At 40.2% G+C, this 10,000-nt stretch overlaps 1 protein-coding gene across 2 annotated transcripts in view; it reads left to right on the plus strand.

Annotated features, from left to right (window-relative positions):
• ZNF536 (zinc finger protein 536) overlaps positions 1 to 10,000 on the plus strand; it is a 318,653-nt gene that overhangs the window by 82,479 nt on the left and 226,174 nt on the right. For both annotated transcript variants that reach the window (XM_020985064.2, XM_020985063.2), the window contains exon 2: positions 222 to 338. The gene's annotated coding sequence lies outside the window, so the exon portion shown is untranslated. The remainder of the gene's footprint in view (positions 1 to 221; positions 339 to 10,000) is intronic.

Here is a 10,000-nt window from a genome sequence, read left to right on the forward strand (position 1 = left end):
GAAAATGAAAGATCCCAGAGCTAGGCAGTATTTAACTTCTTGTCTACAACACGTCACTGGTGGCCTTGCTTTGGGATAGATTTTCATTCTCATACACCAGATTTGATTTCATCTTTAACCTTTCCAGTTGAATTTCCTTGACCTCTGCATATTGCTGTGATTTGGTGAATTTGTTACATTTCACTCTACATCATTTCTTTCTATATTTTCTTTTGTGATAGGGAACTGGGACGCACCTCTGGCAATCTGTCAGTGCCTAGATCAGCTGCATCCTTTCAGGAGGGACTCTCTCACGAGGCTGACGATCCGTAAGACAAGTATGCAGCTAAGTTGCTAAGGTAAGACTCCCTCAGTCGAGGACATATTGTGGTTCTTCACTCAAATTCCCTTCTATCCTCTTTTGACTTGTTTCAAACCAAAACCAAATTGGCCCTCAGATGCCAACTGGGCCAGAAAGACCTTCAGACAGATCCCCCCAACCCAAGCAGCACTGTCCTCTGGCCACTGTCTATTGACTTTGGTATATTTGTAAGTTCCCTGTCTCCAGAGGTTTACAAGTAGGGGACTGGACGGCCCCTTGTCAGTGATGCCATGGACGGGATATATGAACCAGGTGAGGATGGGACCAGGTGACCTCTGACATCCCTTTCAACTCCAAAATGCTAGATTCTACTTGTTGGCCAATCAGAAGGGTGGTAGTGGACTGGCTATGTGTTTGGGGGGAGGCATGGAGGGTTAATGAAAAAATTCTTGGTTTTGCTTCTCTAAACAACTCGGTTCCTTTCCAAAGTTACTTTCTGGTACAAGTAGGAAGCTCAAGATCCAGAGGCGCAGACAGCATAGTCTAGTTACAAGAAAGCACCGCTGTTATTGTGAGCAGTTTTGATATAGCCAAATCAAAGTGAAGATTTGAAATAGCTTTTTTGAAAGCCCAAGCTGAAGTCATAAATTATTCTGCACCATGATTCTTTCTGATAGTAAAACCATACCTCTTTGCCTGACATTGCTGAAATGCGGAAAAGTGAAAGTTAAAAATAAAATGAACCATTTAAATCTTGCCTGTTGAGAACCCCAGACAGACATCAAGGCCAGTCGATAGGGGTGCCTATCATTTAGGCTTCACTGTTATCATCACATATTATTGGTTTATTGCCAATTGTGACCATACAGGGTTCAGGCTTGATGACTAGAAAGAGCCCTGAAAAATGAAAGGAAGATTTCAAATAATGGAAAGGGGAGGAATAATGATTTGGCAGGACCCAAGGGGGAAAAATTGTTCCTCAGCTCCCATGTGTGTTCACAGGGAACCCAAACTCGTGACTATAAAGTTGGAAAGTTTTAATTTTTCACCCTCTTTAATGTAGTTAGAAAAAATACTGTTTTGAACTACAGTGAGGCTATTCAGTCAGCCTATTTATTGGTATGTTCTTCAGTACAGCAAAGAAGAGCAAACACCAGCAGTAAGTCATTCCAGCAAGTTTGCTGATTTTACCTAGGAATCCTCTTCTGCTGTTAATTCCCCAAACCCTACACTAGCATTATCAATGATACACGGACAACAATTACAGCGTTATCTATTTCACAGCTTTGAGTTTCCACAGAGAGTGATTTAATAAAGTAGGAAGGAGGTTAGTTCCCTCCTCGGTACATCCCAGGCAGCCCTGACTCTCAGCTCCATAGCTGTTTGGTTTGGAAAACAGAGCCACAGTTGCCAGTAAGGTTTAGAATTTGCCTGCCAGACAAGGGAATCTCTGCGAAGATTATTTTCCCTCTTGGGAGGCAAAACACAGATGGGGGAGTTAGGAGTCTTACAATACTTAGCTGCTACATTTGTGGTAGGAATTCTGCTGTCTGAATAGTTGGAGTTTCTACATGACCAGTTTGGCATTGCTGTAGAAAGGCTCAGGTAGCCTGGTTGGGATGAATGGGCTCAGGTAGGCTGGTTAGGCTCTGAAAGGTAGGAAGTAAGGCGGAGAGAACTAACTTCTTTTTAGGGCCTGGACCTTCTAAAAAAAAAAAAGGACCACCTGAAAGAGATCCTGATGAGGATTAAAAGCACCATTTGGTGCAAATGTGACCATGACAACAATGCCACCTGGAGACATTGCTTAGAGCATGTCCCCTGAGCCATCTCATTTAGCCTTGTGCCTGTGAGAGGGCAAGAGGCATTCAATCCAACAAGCATTTCTTAAGAACCTACTCTTCGTGAGGTCCTGTGCAAAGTGTAGGATGAAAACAAAACAGTGCCTGACCTCAGGGAGTTTACATTACATGGACGGGGGTGGGGAGGAGGGGGGGTGTGGAGAGAATATAATATGTACATGAGCATGAAAATCATTTCAAGAAGAAGAAGAGAGTGGTAATAACAGGGGACTGGGGGGAAGGGAGGAATCCATAAAGGCCTCAGGTCGAAAGTATCACCTGAGATGTGCTTTCAAGGAAGCTGGGGTTCTCTGAGGCAAATGTGAAGAGGGTTGCATTCCAGACATGGGAGACTGCTTGCTCAAGGGCATGGGGGCAAGAAGATGGCACATTATGTCTAAGGATCGGATAGCAAGTGAGCTTAAGTGGAATATGAATTAAAGTAATACGAAATGATTTCATAGCTAACCCGTGGAAGGCTTAAATGTAGGCTGGGTTTGTATTTTGTCATAGAGATGGTAGGGAACCACGGAAGATCTTTGAGTAGGGGATTTACGTGGTCAGATCTGTGTTTTAATAGTGTCAATTTGGCAGCTTTGTAGAGGACATTGAAGAGAGGAGAGACTGTAGTTAAGAAGATATCACAATGATCCAGGCTAGAAGCAATGGGAGTCTGAACTAACATAGAGGCTGTGTATGTAAAAATGGCATAGCTATGAGGAATGTTGCAAAGGGTAGGCTTAACGAGACTTGGCAACACACTGGATATGATGGTGATCCCAAGGTTATACACCTGGATGACTGGAGAGACCATTGTGATGCCAACAGGTATAGACATATTTGGAGGATGAATGAATTTTTTTGGAGAAACATAATGAATTCTATTGACTGAATAATCAGGCCCATTCCACAAGTGGGGTAAGTGAACCCTAAAAAAGTTAAGTGGCTGACTTGCTGGTCTGTTATCTTGAGCCAGAAGGTGGGGGAAACATTTAAATATAAAAACCCCATAAGAATGTGGGGAACTGAGGAAATTCACACTAGTCACTACTACACTTGTCAACATGCACTTCCATTTTTTACCTGGCATTTGCTTATTCCTCCTTAGACTGGACAAGCTGCACCAACCTTTCCATTATTCCCTGTAGCCAAGGTATAAATTTTAGGTATTTAACCTTGGCATACATTAGACCTCTTGTAGGATAAAAAACAATTAGCTGAAGCTCTTTGGGATTGTTGATGAAAGTGCAGAGGTGTTCCTGGGTGAGAAAATATACCTTTACACCTTGGAATAGTTTTTAGGTCACATGAACTGGTACTAGGCCCATAGATTTATATCAAAGAATGAATTCTGTTGCATGGAGAACAAGAAAAGGGACAGTTATTAGGGAAAATTATTTTTTCTAACTTTTCTATGCTTCTTTTAATCTCATCACTAGCCTTTCTACTTAAGCAAATGGACTTCTCACAGTCCTAAAGTTAGAGCAGACCATTTTCCCACAGATTGTAGGGACCAAAGAGTTAATGCCATTATATTGATGTCTAGGTGAAGTGCAATAAAATGTGATTAGTTGGTTGAAAATGTGTAACTTCTCAGTAGGTTAATTCAGTCCTCGAACCATTCACAGAGGTCTGAAACTACATTGACATACTGCTCATTTCCACACATCCACAGAGAACCTGATGTAGTCAAGAAAGGGCAAGTATAGTAAGACTGATTAGCTAGGTGGTGCAGTGGATGGAGTGGCAGGCCTGAACTCAGGAAGACTCATCTTCTTGAGTTTCAAATCTGGCCTCAGATACTTAACTGGCTGTGTGGCCCTGGGCAAATCACTTAACCTTGTTTGCCTCAATTTCCTCATCTGGAAAATGAGCTGGACAAGAAAAAGGCAAAAATCTCTCATGTCTCTGCCAGGAAAACCCTAAAGGGGGTAATTAAGTGTTGGACATGACTGGAAAATGTGTGTGATCTAGGTCTATTAAGACTTAGAAAAAGAGTTTGGAGTCATCCTAACCCATGAGCTTGGGGAATAGGGCTACTGAGTCCTAAGGCCATTTATTGGGAAAGGGAGGTGTCTTTTTCAACTGGGAGAAGGTTCTTCTTTAGAAAGATGGCTCTCACAGTCAGGAAGAGAAAGTATTTGGCGGAAAAAGGGATTCCAAACTTCCATGAGGCAACTCTATTCTTTGGGTCTTTGGGACTTTTTGAGTCTACCCACAGGCATTGACAGGCTTCAGTTTAACCAGAGGAGGACAGTCTTACAGAAGTAATGGGACTAAGGACCATATCATATGAGGATTAGTTAAGGAGGCTGAGCATATTTGAACTGGAGAAGACAGAACTCAAGGAGTCAGGAACAAAATGGCTGTCTTCAAGTAGTCAGCTAAGTGATATGGTAGAGAGAGCGCCGGATGTAGTCAGGGAGACCTGAGTTCAAATCTAGCCTCAGACATATACTAGCTGTGTAACCCTGGTCAAGTCAATTAACTTCTCTAAGCCTCAATTTCTTCATCTGTGAAATGGGATAATACCTACCTTGCTGGGTTGTTGTGAAGATCAGCTGAGATATCATATGTAAAGCACTTTGCAACCTTAAACTGCTATGTAAATACTAGCTGTTATTATTGTTAGTCAGGTAATGTAAAGGCCTTTCATATGGAAGAGCAATTAGCTTTGGTCTACTTGGTCCCAGAGGGCAGAACCAAGACCAACTGGATATAGAGGTTGCAGACTCAACATAAGGGAAAACTCACTAATAATTAGAGTCATCTAGAAATAGAATGGATTGTCTAGGGAGGTAATGGGTTCCTTTTTTTTTCTTTTTAAAGTTTTATTGTCTTTTGTTTTGATGTCACAGTCTTTCCCTCTTAGCTCCCTCCCACTCTCAACACACCATGAAACTTTCTTTGTAACCAAAACCCAGCACATTTAGTCAAAACCAATGGATGTAGTTATAAGATCTGATCATATAAACTCATTCCACATCTGTAGCCCTCCACCTCTCTACTGTGAGAGGGAGGTGTGTTTCATCATCACTTTCTAGGACTAAGGATAATGATGTAATTGATCAGAGTTTGACTGCCTCATTCTCATAGTCTCATATTAATTTACAATGTGGTAATCCTTGCATACATTATTTTTCTGATTATTCTTATTTCAGTCTTCATCTGTTCGTCCAAATCTTTCATTCTCTTTCTAAATCCCTCAGATTGGTTATTTTTATGGCAAGGCCATAGTCTTTGATATTTCCTATAAGGAAAGGAATTGAACCTGTGATTTTATTGGTATAAGAAATTCTTAAGTAAGGAAACTCCTACTTACCAGGGCAGGTTGGTACCTTCTCTGCAATTTATAATCTTAAGGTGAGAAGCTGTGTCTCACCTGAAGTCATAAAACCGGTATATGTCAGAGGCAGCTCTTATGCTAGGTCTTCCAGTCTTTGAGGTCAGTCCTCTGTTGATTCACTCATTTACCACAGTATATGTAGCCATTCCCCATTGGATGCGCCAAATTTGCTTCCAGTTGTTTTATTTGTAGGTTCCTTTTCAGTGGAAATCTTCAAGTGAAAGTTGGAAGACCACTCTTCAGGGATGTTGTATGTTGGATTCAGTGACCTCTGAGGTGCTTCCCCCATCTCTGATATTCTCGGATTTGTGATCTTCAGAACACTGTGAAACCTCCAGGGGTCCCAGTTTGCTCATCTCTGAAACCAGGGTAAAAATACTGACACCTAATTTGCAGGGCTGTTGTGAAGAAAGTGCTTTCTAAATATTAAAGCATTATCCGGTGTCCCAAAAGTTTTAGTGCCATTTTAAGCTTTAATAGCATAAATAACTTGAATAGCTTAAAACTGCTCTAAGACTTTTGGGACACATATGTATACATATGAGATCATTATCATCATCATCACCATCATCACCATCATCATCATCATCATCATCATCATCATTATTTAAATGTGAAACATTATCATTTTTGGTGATAACAATATCTGTCATTTTGAAGAGCCAGAGAAAAGTTTAGATACTACTAGGAATTTTAGATACTACCAGCATAGTGGCTTGTTGGATGGCTTGTTTTTGGATCTCCTTGTAGCTTTGTTTTATTTTTTTATTTTTTATTTATTTTTATTTTTATTTTGCTTTTTGGTGAGGCAATTGGGCTTAAGTGACTTGCCCAGGGTCACACAGCTAATAATGTCAAGTATCTGAGACCAGATTTGAACTCAGTCCTCCTGACTCCAAAGCCAGAGCTCTGTCCACTGCTCCACCTAGCTGCCCTAGTAGCTTTGTTTTAAATGAAGTTTGGTTATTGATTGTTTTCCACACTGAAGAATTTTCTGGACTTTTCAAGGCCAGGGAGTTGGTTTCAACTTTGCAAAATGCCATCTGCTTTGAAATGGGGGCCCGGCTACACCTAGCTCTCCTGTCTGTCAAGTCATCAAAGATAATTAAAAAATGTCTCCGTAATGCTCCTTGTGGTCTGCTCTCTCCCCTTCATTCTTACAGGTCTGTAGGTCCATGGCCCCATAGCTGGGTGCAGAGCAGGTATAGATGGTGGGGCTGCTTTATTTAAGTGGATAATTCTATAAATCAATGAGTTTCTATCTTATTAACAATGGTATCTGGAGGTGTGGGCAATATTAATTCCAAAATAGTTCTCATCATTTAATTGTTAATGCTGATAAGAAAGTTGTCTAGCATGCAGAATAGGATCGTGGAGTAGATCTGTTCTGCGGTGAGCTGTTAATCTGGGGTGTAATTGGGCTTGTTTTCCCTTAGTTAAGCCTTGACATCTCATCTTACCATTGCTATGGCCCAAGACGCCTCCTACTTCTTTCATTTTGGTATATAACGTTTTGAAGCTCATAAATGTTCTGATCAAGTAATGCTTCATAGATATGTTTGACAGATGTGGAGTACTCTACTCTGTCCCATACTTCTTTGCATTACTCATGGTGCCTACCAGGAAGCCCAGCATACAGCACACACTGAATAATACTTCCTGATTGATTGATAGATGAATTGTAAATTTTAAGATTTCTTTAGGTTAGCACAAGGCCTTGTATACAGTAGCTGTCAAATGTTGAAGGGATTGAGGTTTGTGATGTTATTGAATGCACCATAGCATAGTGGCAAGTTGATTGAATTTGGAGTCAGAATAATTTGAGTTTGAATACTGGCTGTGCCACTTGTTACTTGTGTGACCTTGCTAAGTGACTTACTTTCTCTGGCCCTCAGTTTCCTCATCTAGAAAATGAGGAGGTTGGATTATATGTACTATAAAGTGCCTCCTAGTTTTACATCTCTGAGCCCTCTACAAGAATGTTTCCCTTTGAGGTGATGGGGTAGATAGAATGCTGGAGGTGGAGTCAGGAATAACCTAAGTTCAAATCTGGTTTCAGACACTTACCAACTGTGTGATCCTAGGTAAGTCATTTCACTTCTGTCCATTTCTTCATCCATAAAATGGGGATAATAATAGTAGGGATGTTATGAAGACCAAATGAAATAGTATTTGTAAAGCAATTTTCAAACCTTAAATCACTATATAAATGTTATTTTAATGATTATTGTTGTTGCTATTATAATCCAACTCTACAGTATCTACCCAAAACAGGATATAATTGTAATTTGGTAGTGAAGCTGGCTTCCATACAAACTTAAGAGTTTTGGCCACAGACCAGGGGTCTCCGGGCCTTCTGATCAGGTTGTATATTGATTCCTCACCAATCCGTGGGATAATTTGCTCAGAGGAAGTACAGGTCCTCACATTTTTAGAGCAAGGACTGTCAGCATTGGAGCTGACTCTCTCCTAACTTTGGCATTCTCCTCTGATTCTCCAGACAAGGTAATGGATATGAAATTGCCTTGAAAAGAATAAAGAGTTTTGTAGATGTAAGGAATCATGATTATCCCAGAATCTTGCCCTTGCCCTGCATCTAGTTGGTGCCTAATATGTGTTTGTAATTGTTGGTGATGACCCCTAACTTTTGCACAATAATTCCTGCAAAGATTAACATGCAAACATTTATCTAAACCCTTCTTGACCCTAGTTATATTTATTTTCAAAAGAAAATGAAACTTGTATTGGCATTTCTGCATGGATCCATGACACCAAACCTCTTAGTGAACATAAAAACACTGTGGGATTTGTAGTGGCCTAGTTTTATCTAAGTAGCCAGGGAAGAATGACATCCAGAAAGGGGTCACCAGGATATTGGCAAGGCTGGCAGACATTTCCATTGCAGTCATGATAAGCTTGCACTTTTGCCTCCTTCCCTAAGGGTTGGGGTTCTGAAATGAGGGACTTAAACTGGATATTTTTCTTCTTGATATCTGTTCCTTCCTTGGGATGGAAATTTAAATTCCAAGGCAGCACATTTTTTTAAAAAAGGCACAAGAAACATCCTTGAGCAGAGAGACATCCTCTTCTCCCTGAGCATCTCTGGAAGCTGCTTGGACAAGGTCTCCCCACCTCGTAGTCTATTCTCACAGTTATTCAATTGGTGACTGGCACAGCCAAGACTGTATCCTTCCACTTAACAGGGGATATGGATTCAAATCATTAAATTATGTGACCTTTTGGTCACACACCACCACTTTTGGCCTCAGTTTCTTCATCTTTAAAATGGGAAGGTTGGGGTAGAAGATTTCTAAATTCTTTTCCAGTTATCCATCCTGTGATGGCTCTAGTGCCGCAGGTGTGACTATTCTAATCTACTGTTCAGAGCAGTGGGATGAATTCCCTCAGGAAACAGAAGATAACAAAGTTAAGAACAATCCTCCTTCCATAACATCTCTCACATGCATCCCCTTCTTTGAGCCGGACTCACATGGCTACCATCTCATCGAGAACATCATCACTTCTCATGTGTCTCCCTGATTATAATCTCCCTCGTCTTCTCACTTCTCTGTCTTACCCCTTCTGCTCAAGGAGCTTGGGTAGTTTACTATGACCTTTAAGATAAGAATATACATTCTTCAACTTGGCACTTAAAACCCTTCATAGCCTGCATTGTGCCAGCCTCCCAGACTTAGCTCACATTATTTCTCTTCATACTCTTTCCAATCCTGCCAAATGGGCCTACCTGCTATTCCCCCAAGTCGTCATTTCATCTTGTCTCCATGTGGCCTGCATGCCTGGAGTTCATGCCTTCCTCACCTTTAGCTTTCTAGAAACCTAGCTTTCTTCAAGGCTCAACTGAAGTGCCACCTCCCACAGAAAGCCTTTCTTGTTCAACTTAGCTGTTAGCCTTCTCTCCTTCCTCAAATTATTTTGCATATGCATACACATTTATACAAAATCATTTGAAGAAGAACATACACATATGATATATGTTTATCTGAATATTGGTTTTTGTTGTTCAATTGTTTCAATTATGTCTGACCCCTCATGATCCTATTTGGAGTTTTCTTGGCAAAGATAAGTTTGCTATTTTCTTCTCCAGCTCATTTTACAGACGAGGAAACTGATGCAAATAGAGTTAAATGACTTGCCCAGCATCACACAGCTAGTAAGTGTCTGAAGCCAGGATTGAACTCAGGAAAATGAGTTTTCTTGATTCCAAATTAGGTGCCTCCTTATCTGGATATATACACCATATATACTTGTCTGTATGTGTATGTATACCATATACACTTACCTTTCTGTATGCATATATATATATATATATATATATATATATATATACCATATCTATTTATCTGTGTATATATATATACACATACCATATCTATTTATCTGTGTATATATATATATACCATATATATTTATCTGTATATGTATATATACTTATCTGTATATATAAAAAATATATATACTTATATATACTCATCTGTATACATATATATAAAT

The sequence above is a fragment of the Phascolarctos cinereus genome, unplaced genomic scaffold, assembly GCF_003287225.1.
Source record: "Phascolarctos cinereus isolate Bilbo 61053 unplaced genomic scaffold, phaCin_HiC Scaffold_2;HRSCAF=192, whole genome shotgun sequence".
Lineage (NCBI taxonomy): Eukaryota > Metazoa > Chordata > Mammalia > Diprotodontia > Phascolarctidae > Phascolarctos > Phascolarctos cinereus.